This window comes from Achroia grisella, unplaced genomic scaffold, assembly GCF_030625045.1.
Source record: "Achroia grisella isolate CSIRO2021 unplaced genomic scaffold, CSIRO_AGI_Agris_v1 utg215, whole genome shotgun sequence".
Lineage (NCBI taxonomy): Eukaryota > Metazoa > Arthropoda > Insecta > Lepidoptera > Pyralidae > Achroia > Achroia grisella.
In genome coordinates, this window is record NW_026712713.1 from 1,923,947 (window position 1) to 1,937,549 (window position 13,603).

Genomic DNA, 13,603 nt, shown 5'->3' on the forward strand with positions numbered 1-13,603 from the left:
GTAAGTATCGCAGTAAGGACGAGTATATAAAGTGATCAACATAATTAATTGATTTTTGGAATATATTCAGAGCCAAAAAGTCTTTGTGTGTACCAAAAATTTTGCCGTTCGGAGCCATTCAGTCACGAATTATTAGTAAAAAAAGTGTCGAGTATATCATACTATCGACGAATATATATGGCCACATCGCAAAATAGAATGCGACGTTGCCATACCGCCTGAGATATACGCGATAGAGGTCAAGTTATTCAGTGCAAAAGGTGGAATCGGCAAGTGTTTAGGTTGTGGCGTGATCAACAAAGTGCCCAAAGAGGTGTTTATATATATATATATATATATATATATATATATATATATATATAGTTAAGGTATAGATTTTAATACACAATAACCAAATAATAAAATAATAATATTATATTATTAAAAGTTTATGTTTTCTGACTCTATTTTTATACACATTGTCATAAGGTCAAGGATAAATAACATATAATAGTTAATAGTTAAAAATATTCATATAATATTTATTGATCACTTTTTTATTAAGACAAGCTATTTAATAATACGTAACATGTATAATAATATTATTATATACATGCGAAAGTGTGTCCGCGTATCTACATATTTGTTACCTTTTTACGACTAAATAGCTGAAATGAACTTGTGTTTAAAGACGAACATAGGCTCTTTAGGCTCTTTTACGTAAAAAATAGAAGCAGTGAAATAGACGATGAAAGCTTATGTAGACAAAGTCGCGGGTAAAAGCTTGTATGATATATATACGCAGTAGTTTACTATCTAAAGTTCGTAGCAAAAAAAGGCATTTACGATCCGTTTGCCAAACACGTTTGGTTCTAGAAAAATAGAATTCCTGATTGATACACATCTAATGTCCTTTTGTGAACAAAACAAAGAATTCCTCTTGACTCGTAAGTGGCAATAACCACACAAACTATGAAGTTGTAACTAATTTATTTACCAACACATTTTCTAGGAAGAGATTATGGTCGATGCAGTGATAAGTATTTTTATGTATATAGGTCACTACCTGAAATCTGAATGGATCGGTACTATCATTATGAATGTAAAAATGTTTGTATTTACAACTAAACGGCTGAATAGGTCTTAATAAAACTTGATTAAGATATATTATATTATGAGGACGGATATATATATATATAATTACACAATTTAACATATATACATAAAAGTGACATTTTAATATAATTCCTTCCCTCAATTATTATTATTGATATATCTGATATTACCATTTGTATTCTTAGTCATGAAATTCCCAAATTCCTAGTTTACGTGGCCGTCAATATCATTTGATACGTTATGTGTACAAATGAAGGATGGTATGCCACAATAGGCTCATTGTGCGACTGTACCACTCCAGTACAAATGGCTATGCTTATGTCCTTACCTCAAATATGCCAATTATACGCTGTTCTATTTTAATTATATTTATTATTATATTTATTTTAATTATACATTATATAATTAAAATAGAACAATGCGAAGTAGAATGAATATGATAGAACGTCCTGGGTTAGTGGTGTATTCCTACTTGTAGTGGGTTTGAGCTTGACGAGCGCGCATGACAATAGTTGTTCATGTACGGGATTTTCATTTAATGTTAGACATGTAAACTAATGGCTTTTAAAAAAATAAATAGAAATTCAGTTGAATTTCTTGCCAGTTCTTTTCAATTAAATCTGTATACTGAACTGGACGCTAGGGTAGATAATGCAAATAAAAAAAAAATACGTTCGTAGGCGGCTAAAATGTCCTACAGGAGAATAAATGATTTTTGATTTGATTTGAATCAGCCGATACCAAAAAATTTACATGTAATTTTTCTGACTAAATCATATATAACCATGAAACTACTGAAAACGTTTTTTTTTAATTAATTGGTATGGCAAGCAAGCTGGCTGCTTGGCTTGCTGAAATAGCTGAAACTGAGGAGTACCCTAATTTCGGCTAGTCGTTATTACTATTCAGATTACGCAGAAGGCTTTTAAAAAAAATCATAATATAATACATAATTTTTGTATCCTCCGTTTCATCCAAATACTTAATAACATTACATAGTATAAAACAAAGTCGCTGTCGCTGTCTGTCCGTCCCTATGTATGATTAAATCTTTAAAATTACGCAACGGATTTTGTAGCGGTTAATAGATAGAGTAGCGGTCAAGAGAAAGGTTTATATATATAATACATGTACACCCGTCCGAAGCTGGGGCGAGTAGCTAGTCAATTTATAAATCTAATAATACTGCATGCGTTTTGATTTTGAATATAAATAATTATTTTCATAATTGAATTAAACATTCGAGTTTTACGTATAACGATAGCTTCCTGATTAACTCATCAGTTTTTCTGTCTGTAGGATATACAAAGACTTAATTACGCCAATACGAATGATCAAAACGTATTCATGGCAAAAGCTAATTAGATACTCACATAAAAATAAGGAAGAGATGTTTTTAATAAACAGACATATTTTTCATCTTACACTATGTAAAAACTTATTATGAATGATTTTTCATTACAATAGCTACGATGAAATATTATATTTTAAATGAATGATAAATAAACATAATTTATGATGTTTATTTCAATTAATGATTTTGAGAAATATAAAGTGTAATTTTAAAAATATTTTTTTAACTAAATTGTAATTTAATTAATTGTAATTTTTTTTGCTATGAATAAATCGGATTTTGCGTCTAAGTCTGTATTGATGATTAGTGAATAAATTTGAGAAAATCTTTCGTTCATCAATAAGTTTTTTTTTATAGCAAAGGGGACAAACGAGCCTGAGTCTCACCTGATGGTAAGTGATGAGTTGCGAGGTATTCAAGGTTGATGTATTGTCTTATTGTCTAATCAGTAATAAGTTAAAATGTTTCACTGTTTAACCTTTACTATAAGGTTAAGTAGTGAAACATTGAAATAGATTGACACTTTAATATCTTCGATCGACAAAAATTATATGTACCTAGTAAATACTTGTTATTTTTAGTAATTACACAGTATTATATGATTCGATATTTAAAGGGCTTTTAATAATAATAAGTAATAATATTTTGCTTATTAATAAAGGTTTACAGTAATTGTATTGCTTTAGGCATGTACTTCTTACTAATTACAAATATTTTTAATATAATACTGACTTTAAAAATTGATTGTTAACCTAAATAAATATAAGTTCAAATATAATAAATTGGTAACATTGTTTCTTAAAGTACTAAGATGCATATGCAAAATAACCAGTACGATGTTTAAACGATGGTAGAGGTACAAAACTTGATATTATAGAGCTAAACTAAGGATCGGATCTATAGAGCGATGGTACGAAGTCTGTCAGGGGAAAAATATTGAATGAAGATCCAACAGAAAATATATTTGAAAATAATATCACAGATGTTACCCATGAAATAACCATGCTTAAGTAGGAGCATCACATCCGGTGAATGAAATCCAACTGGGCGATTATAAATAATAAATAACTCAGGACAAGTAACACTGCGCCAACTAGCCCCACGGTAAGCAGAGCTTTTGTTATGGATACTATACAACTCATATAAATACTTACATACTTTTTTGTTGTAAATACATACCTAATATACATAGAAAACATCCAGACTGATACAAATAATCATACTAATGAATACAAATGTTTGCTCCGTGCGAGTAATCGAACCCGCGAACTGCGGATGTAAAGCGCTTTGCTAAATTGTTAGACCACCGAGGTCGTCGTTATTATTTGATCGCTATACACCTGAGAGTCAGAACTATACAACCAACAATATCATCTAGTTCAGTTAGATATACCTAAGTAATAATATAATGACTTACGGTTGGGGTGGCGTACAATAGAAGTAACTAGAAGGAAATGTGGGAGAACTTTAGCTTTAGTGTCCATCAGTAGTTTTATTATGTTTATATAACTAATATTATAAACAGAAATTATTAGTTTTTTTTAATGTTTTGTTTGTATTGGACAGACAATATCTATATCTATCTAATATTTAAAATAAAGTGCATCTAATATTAATTTTAAGTGAATGAAATTAATATTAGATGCACTTTATTTTCAAATATTAGAGATCTCTACAATAACTTTCTTCTAATTAAATGGGATAAAATTCTACGAATTCTTATTTTAGTATTAATTAAAGAGATAGCGCGGCAGTAGGTTCCGTATCATGTTAGATTCAAATGTATATTATAAGACTTAACATGTCTACATTTTGCTCTGTATAGAGCGAAATGAAGACATTTTTTATTGTTTATTGTATGGTTTGGGCTATTCTCAATAGCCTAAACTGAAGTGCTTGGACCTATGGTACTGCGACTTACATAGATCTATTATGCTCGCCCTTTTTCAGAGTTCAGTTCAGTTTCAGTTTCAGAGAATTGAAGATATTCTTTGGAAAAAAACTACCTGTGTTGTTTTCACTCTTATGTCAGTAGGTAACAATTCCTCTTACCACTCCGTTTTGTAATAACAGCCAGGAAGGTATATTTATATTAAAGTGAATGTATTTGAAATAAGTGAATTATATATAAGTTAAAGCCAATTATTACATGTAAAAGAGAAAACTTTTTTTCATAAGTTATAGTGGGCTATAACTTGTAACATTACACCAAATTAGGAAAGTAGTAAATGTAGTCGATAGCGAGATAATTGCGTAAAAACAGTAATAAATATCGAATTTTCCATTACAATATGGCTCATGTTAGGTTAGGCGTCTTGCACATCTGCTTCACTCGCGGTCGAAAGGGCAGCTCGTGTGAAGGCCGAGTGCTGACCGCATCCGTTTCGCTTTACTAAGTAGAGATGGGGAGTTATCGATAAAAATATGTTTATATATTTATATCCCTATAGTCCCCATCAACATGCTGTCCACCTTCATGAAGGAAGACTACTGGTCGAAGGGAGTGGTGTACTGGCGCTACCGACGTTGATTGCCATAGTGAATGTGGTGACCACAAAGACAATATTTTTATTTTATAAATAATTTTTGTTTTATATTGCAACAGCAAATAAATTGACAAGCCCCTGATGAAATATGGTAACCGTCGCCTCAGGATAATCAGCATTAGCATGCCCATCAGTGACATTCGCGGTACCTCCCATGCATTGTACCTTCCTTGCATTCTCATAGACTATGTTGTTACGGCTTCGTGCCTTGAAATTTCATTACTATATTGCAAAATTATCCTTAGTAGGTAAATCCACAGGAAGATGTTTGGAAATTCAGATATGTAAATAATAGTAAATTAATAGTAATCTTTAAAGTTTAAAACTAACTAGAAATTAAAATGTAAAAAAGTACTAGTTAATTTTCTTTCCGATTCTTCTCAAGTGATAAAAATATGACGTGCACAAGAGGTCCAAAATGTCCTATGTGAATAAATTATTTTTACTGTACTTTAACTTTACTAAAATTATTTTATAATGTGAAATTTGACAAAGAGAACATAAATTTTAATAAAATTAAACATAAAACTGTATACTTCCAATTATTGAGGATGATGATTCCACTTTAACGTTTTATTTCTTATAGACTATAGATATATATTAGACACTTCATATATAAAATATTTAATATCTTTATTTGTTGATGAAATCAAGATAGTTGTAGTGAGTTGAAATAAAATTGACTCCATACTCTTCAACTAAATTCTTACGCAGATGAAAAAATCGGAAACCTTTCAAAATTTTAATGTTATCATAACAACACTATTGCAACGCCTTAAGATGAACAAAAACAAAGAAGCTAATATACTATAGCAACAATCTAAAAGATAATACAGGAATATGCTTTTTTAATAATAGATATTCGATGAACATTTCCAGTCTCTATTGTTACTAGAGTTTATATGATTAATCACAACATAAATAACTATTCTATACATATGATAATTTTAATTGTTAAATAGTAATTAACATTTATCTCGATGTCGTTCTGTAAAGATTTATGGGATAAGCCTTTTTAGTAACACAAAATGTCATGACAGGCATTGTGAGATGACGATGGACTTTCATTCATGTTAATAAGTACCAATAATCATTAAAATGAATGAAAAAGAAAGTAACTACTTGCAGTCTTCTTGATATCAATTCCGATCGACCGACATTGGAATGTGCTATTTCACAACTTTTACTACTATTCAATTGTATAGTAGCAATGTATACTCAAGTAATTACTAAATCAACGTTACAGTAATCTACTCCGATTTATATATTATGTATTTTTTATATTACATTTGATTGACGTGGTAAATGATAACCGTTGCCTATTTACATGAACACCACAAAAGTCATCACGTCATCATAATAATATAACGCCTTTACCCGGTTGTGTGTTTCCAATATAAAGGACTAAGATACCTGTTAACCTGCTAATGACTTAGCAGACTGTGTTTCAGTTGTAGAGTGAGATTAGGCAATGGCCTAATATCACTCTACAACTGAAACACAGCTTACAAAGTAAATTGCTTGGCAGTTGAAGTGGATGAGCCTGACAGTTACCCACACAGACGACTTTCTACAAAGCCTACCTGGGTAAATCAATATTTAGAATAGACTCGTAAGAAAATATTTTTAACCTGTCTATTGTTGCTTACTACATAAAATTAATAGATAAATTTGGTTCGTAATTTTACTGTCAAAAAATATCGATTCTAATGTTGGCTGCACTATATCAAATTGATATTTGTTAATTTATTATTCATGTAGTGTAGCGCCGTTTTGACACGACAAATCGAGACATAATTTGAAAGAAATAATAACATACGCGCTGTATATTATAATTTGAAACTACTACAATGGATGCGTGTAATTTGCCATTGATTGCAGATTGCAATGAAAATTAATATTGAATCTATATGTTTGCAATTTGAACCGCACATATTAAAATAAACGTTAAGTTATTTTGCAAACTTAACCTTCAGTAAAGTGTATCGTGGCTCGTAAATGTTCTGTGACCTGTATGATCATCTTTAGATGTATCGATGACGAATGTCACTTTCAAAGAAATAGGTTAACTTAATTACTGTTGCAATTTGTATCTATTAAGTATATTTTTCAAACATATACACTATTTTATTTATAAAAGTATATATTACTTTTAATTTTATGTTCGTATTTGTACTAACATTTTATTGAAAGAAAGAAAATACGTGTAGTATTTTCTTGTTATTTAATATCTTCTAACATTCCTAATAATATAAACAGTTTTTTCTTCAAAAAGGATTTTAGTTCAAATCTGACTAGCAGTTCCAAAGATTAATGTGTTCAAACAGTTTATATATTAATGTACATAAAAAGTATCACACGGTTTTTTAAGAATACTATGAATAGAGCCTTATCGCTGATAATAAATTACAGAAGCGGGATAATTTAATATATTTGTAGTTTTGATGGTGGAGTGACCCCCGGAATCGTTAGGTCACCTTTGGTATTTTACAACAAAGCATTCAAGTTGATTGTATTATATTTCTCAAAACTACAACATTCATAATATAATACTACAATAGTCATATATATATGTATTTGTTATATCAATATACTGAATAGAAGACTTGTTAAGATAAGATTAGATAAGATTAATTTTATAATATGATTAAATTCAATGCAACAATTCAGTATAGATATTAACTTTACGTACGTTATTAGAAATCATCTAGAATAATAATAAAAATAATCTCAAAAATAAGTTATAGATTGTAAATCTATAACTTATTTTTGAGTAAAAAATGATAATCCGCGAAAGATTTACATTTCCACACTATTTATATATTGTTCTAAATTCGAATTAGTATCGAACGTGGATAGATAGGGAGAAGACAATTCTTGTTTTTAAATTACATTTCAATAATGTACTAAATAATAATATTCTATTTTTGAATCTTCTGATAAGATTCTATTTTTAAAAATAAACTAATAATTTATGTGTAAAATAATGAAAGTGGATAAATGCGCACGTAGTATGTAGCTACTGTAAAGAATTTATGTGGTAAGGCTACCAATATACATTCGGGCAGTATCTCCTTTTATTTACGAGTAGATTATTTACAAACTAGAAAGATGGAATTATAATATGTCCATGTAATTGAGCAATTACACGGATTTATTGTTGTTGTACTAAAGTGTTACAAAAATGCTCTTGGGTCATGAGGTCGTTACGTAGAGGTCCAGGTCGCAACATGTCGTGATATTCATCGATTCTTTATCACGATTCATTGTTAGCCTTTTGCATTTCGAAATAATAGTCTAGGCAGATTCTTTGTCTAGTTCTTTCTTAGCATCTACCGTGTGAATGCTCACAGTGATGTATAATATTGAATTATGTTTATACGACAGGTCAAGGGTCTGATCTGGACGGCTTTAACGTTTAAACAAAACGCATGTTTCTTAACTGCGTATTAGCGATGCAATTAACATTAATATCAATGAGCTTTTACTCATATATGATACTAGCTACTCGCCCCAGCTTGGCGCGGGTGTACATGTATTTTATATATATATACCTTCCTCTTGAATCACTCTATATATTAAAGAAAACCGCTTCAAAATCCGTTGCTTAGCTTTAAATATTTAAGCATACATAGGGACAGACAGCGACAGCGACTTTGTTTTATACTATGTAATGATGATAATAATCTTCAGGTGTATCACTTTTGATATTATAAATGAGAAAGTTTGTGTAGATGTATAAGTGTTTGGATGTCTATTATTTACATAAAAACTACCGAATAAAATCGAATGTTTGGTGATAGCTGGAACATATCACAAATGGTCCTATAGTTTTCTCTTACCCGAATTTGCGCTGACAACTCCGGCACCTACCACCATTCTTTTACCATTAGTAATAAATTTTTGATTATAAAATATGTAATCTAAGGTAAGCAAAATTTTATTAGTACCATAAAACTAACTAATTTCATTGGTGGTATGCATGAAGAGTACTAGAAAACATTATTTTAATATTAGCAATGTGGAATAATAAGTTAGTAATGTAGACTGATAATCATTTTGCTAGCATTGTACCATGTCAGCTTAACCTCCACGACGCGGTTCCCCCTGGAAACCATAGTGATAAGTTCTTGGAGAATTCATCACGATGGGCTAACTGACCTGTTCTCATACTCATCTTATCATCCTCCACTGGTGCCCCGCCAACGTAAACCGTTAGCGCAGGCCTGTGTACCATTCTATTATCATCCATAAAATAACGCCTCCAAAACGGCTTGGCCGATTTTTATGAAATTTTATATGCATATTCAGCAGGTCTGAGAATTGGCTACTATCTATTTTTCATACCCCTAAGTAGCAAGGGTTTTTTTTATTAAGACAGACAATTTTTTTATATATTGGTATTAAAACCTATCTACATTAACATCGCTGTTACTCCAGTCAGCTCGTGACCACGGCTAGTGCAACCTAGTCGAAACGAAAGAGAACCTTTATTTGCCATAAAATTATTCGTGTTAAGACCCGGTTAATAATTTAAATAAAAATATATAGCATCCTAAATTTCATCTTCTATCACCAACCCCTATTTTTTAATTTTATGGCAAAACAAATTTTGCGGGGTTAGATAGTTTGTATGTTTGTATATAAGCACTTTGACAAGTAGTCATCAGTGCTTACGAAAATATAATGCATTAAACGTTCAAAGGTTAATTCTGACACATTCATCGCTATATTCACAAATTTATAACTAACCACAGTTTTATGAGTCAATATTAATCAAGCAACAACCATGACTCCGTTAATATACCTGCGTTTACTTTAAAAAGTTTAGATGTAACTTTAAAGTTACTATATAGATGTTTTTATTATCGTGTTACTTATCAAATTATTTAAAAATATAAACAATTCGACTATTTTTTTGGAGTTATAATAATATTGTATGTGATATATCCGAAAATATTATGTTAAACAATATATTATTTTATTATTATGACATTCGCTAAGGGAGAATAGGGGTTGTTTTAAATCATCATAATAAACAATTGTATTAAATTTAAGGCTAAGAGGCATGACATTTTAATCTTCTAGAATGACAACGTATGAGGTGTATCGTGGGTATAACATGATATCGTGCTATAAGTAGTATAATACCAAACAATCTGACGGCCCACATGATGGTAAATGCTAGTAAATACGTAGTTATATTCGTGTATATAGGCGAAACGGTTACAGCTTACCACCTGGTGAACCGTCAAGAAAAGCATGCATCAGCAAAAAATGAACTTTAGAATAGAATAGAAAATCCTTTCTTCAAATAAACTTAATTTAAGCACTTGTAAATAGTCATAATCATCCTTTTTTATTCTACCGCTCATTCGGAAAGATATCTCGTCACAAGAAAAATGAATGAGTGAATTTGCGTGTTGCTCTTTTAAATAGTCGTTATAACTTTACATTTTTAATTAAAAACAAACTATCGCCTAGCTAACTTTATTATGATCAAGTTTAATATAGTTACTTTAATATTTTTTGTAAAAAAAAAGTCTCAAACTAAGCACGGTTAGTTACATACTATGGATACTACACAACTGATAGTAATACTGAAATATATATATGTTTTAATATATACATAATGTAGTTAGATACACCAATACAAACAATCATGCTCATTAATACATTATATCGTACGAGAATTGAACCCGCGAAAATCGGAAATAAGACGATGTTATAAACCGTTATACCACAGAGGCCATCATTTAAGGTATTTGCGCAAACGATGCTACGGAAACGATTTACCACAAGTATTCGGAGTACGATAATTTGTCAGGGTCACGTACAATGTGGTTTCAGAGGAATTTCCTTTAGAGTACATTGATGTTGAGAAACTTAACTTCCTGCGGAGGTTTTTACTAGAGACTACAAGCAGTAATGGGTACCCCTAATATTATTTGACGGCCTCGGTGGTCTAGCGGTTAAGCACACTCTTTACTTCCAATGGCGTGTCCAGGTTCGATTCCTCTCACGGTGTATTCATTTATATTCGCGAGTATGATTGTTTGTACAGGTCTGGGTGTTTTCTATGTACGTATTTAAAAATATATCAATGTATAATAATAAGTTATCTAGTATCCATAACACAAGCTTCAGTTAGCTTAACTTGGGACTAGATAGCACTGTGTTTGTATAAAATAGGTATATAAACAATATTGTATAAAAGAAATAATTCACTAATATAATAATAAATGTACAAGGCCGATAGGGATCAGTGGATCATTGACATATTGTGCAACTCCAAATAATGGGATAAAGCTAATGCAATGATGACAACCTGAATGAGAGTATGTTTCTTTATTTAAATTCGGTAACATCTAGCACTACCAGTTGAATTAAAAATAATGCATGGGATAGTAAAGTTCTTAGAAACTGATATAGGCTATTTTATATTACGCAACGAGCCTCACAAGTTGGGCAAAAGAAAAAAATCTGAAGCAATCAGTTGAAGCAGTCAGCAAGCAATTGAAAAAAAAACCGCGAGCTACAGTGATATTTGGATAATTAATGACTTATAGGTACTTAAGCTCTATTCGCTAATTTGTCCTAAGCTAAAATTGCATACAATGCACACTCTAAAAATTGTAAACAATACAACTTTAATTTTACAATTTTCTGTTCTATTCTAAATTATAGGTTAACATATACAATACTACCATCCGGAATTCTTGCAGGCAACGCTACGGGAGATATCTAGTAACATACAAAATCACCAGCTAAATGTTTTCAAAGCAAAATCAATTAGATTTAGACATGTGTGTCCCTGACCCTGACATCCGGATAACTTTTAACGTTCGTAGTCTCTTAGTGATTACAATTGGCATTTATTGATTGTGCTTTAAAACATCTCGACATTGTTTTGTATATACTTATCAATCAATGTACAATCAGATAACGTAACTTAACAAAAGACGCAATGAAATACAAAAATGTTGCGGAAATCCTTTTTTACAAGTCGAATATAACACGTTTCTGTTCAGTTGACATTTGAATGGTTTCTATGATTTTTATCGTTTATACCATGTTGTAAATTATGTCTATTACATTTATCTCTTTGGACGGGTATGATATCAATAAGTTTTTCTTCATAATAAGTTTTTAATAATTTTTATTACTAAAATTATATGTAATTACAATAGAATATAAAGAAATTTTGAGTAATATTCTAGAATCTTATTAATAAATTGTTTATTATTAAATAACAATTATGTTACTATTACAGTTATGTTTTCTCAGACTATTGACAAGCAAAAAGTTTATGTAATAATTCAAAAATAAAGTAATAAGATTCTAGTCGAACAAGGTAACTTTCAAACAAACCTAACTCTTTTGTTGGTTTGTGATCGATTGTAAAGATTATGTCAGTTACAAAGTTGTAATGATTACTGAATTTTTAGCTACCAATATTTATATTCCACCTTCTAACCGATTCTCTTAAACTAACTAAATTTATTTTTAATATTTATTTTTTGGTATTTTTTGGGATTAAATATTTATTTTTTGGTTTATTAGCTATTAGGAAAATAAAAAAAAAATGTATCCTATTGGATATGTACATTTTTTCCATTTTTTGTAGCCTATGTATACCAACATTGTAACAATTTTAAATAGGTATCTATTATCTTTTTGACCTATGAAACTTGACATTTTTTTCAACCATATGCCATTATGATTTTTGATAATGAACTATCGCTCAAAGCAAAAATGCCGAAATAATCATAGTAAATTGATCCTATGCAACATTTTGCAGTTCGTTTTGTTTATGGATGTAATATAACGAATGGCACTCCTATGTTTATGAGATCATAATGTCAATGATGCGGCCTTCATCGCCCCATCTACCGTTAGTAGTCAACAGTTAAAAATAACGATTGTTTTATTTGATACATTGCGATAAATATTATTAGTAACAATATAACTAATACTTATGATCGCTGTAGCTATGATTGACATTATCGGATTTATTTGTGTTTAATATCTTTTATTTATTTGCAGATTTGTTTAAAAATGAATTTGTAGAATGAACAACTTATTTTTAATGTCTACTCTAGAGTTTCATAACAATATCAATTACAGGAGGAAGTAGGATTGTTAACAATGTGGAGTTATGACCCCATTACTCATCAGGTTGACTTTCACGAGTTTCCCCCTGGTAACCGTCATGATTAAGGTAAGGATGTGCTAAGTAACCTGCTCTCATGCTCATCTTAACATCCCCCCCTGCTAGCGTAAACCGTCAGCGCAGCAGAAAGCACCATTCATTCATCAATTCATTGCCGCATAGTGTTAAGTCCGGCAAATGTACTGTATTTTGTATTATGTGCAAGTTAAATAAATAAATAATGACCGATTCCAATCTAATCCAGTGATATGATTAATTAAGACTAAACCGAATAAATCTATCCGACAGTTCTTTTACTGATAATGACATGGATAATTCAATCTTTGAATCGGTTTTAGTTTCTACAATTGAACAACCGGATCATTAAACATAATATACATAATTATAAAAATGAAACTAATTTGTGGCATCACTAAAATTTAATAATATTGTAAA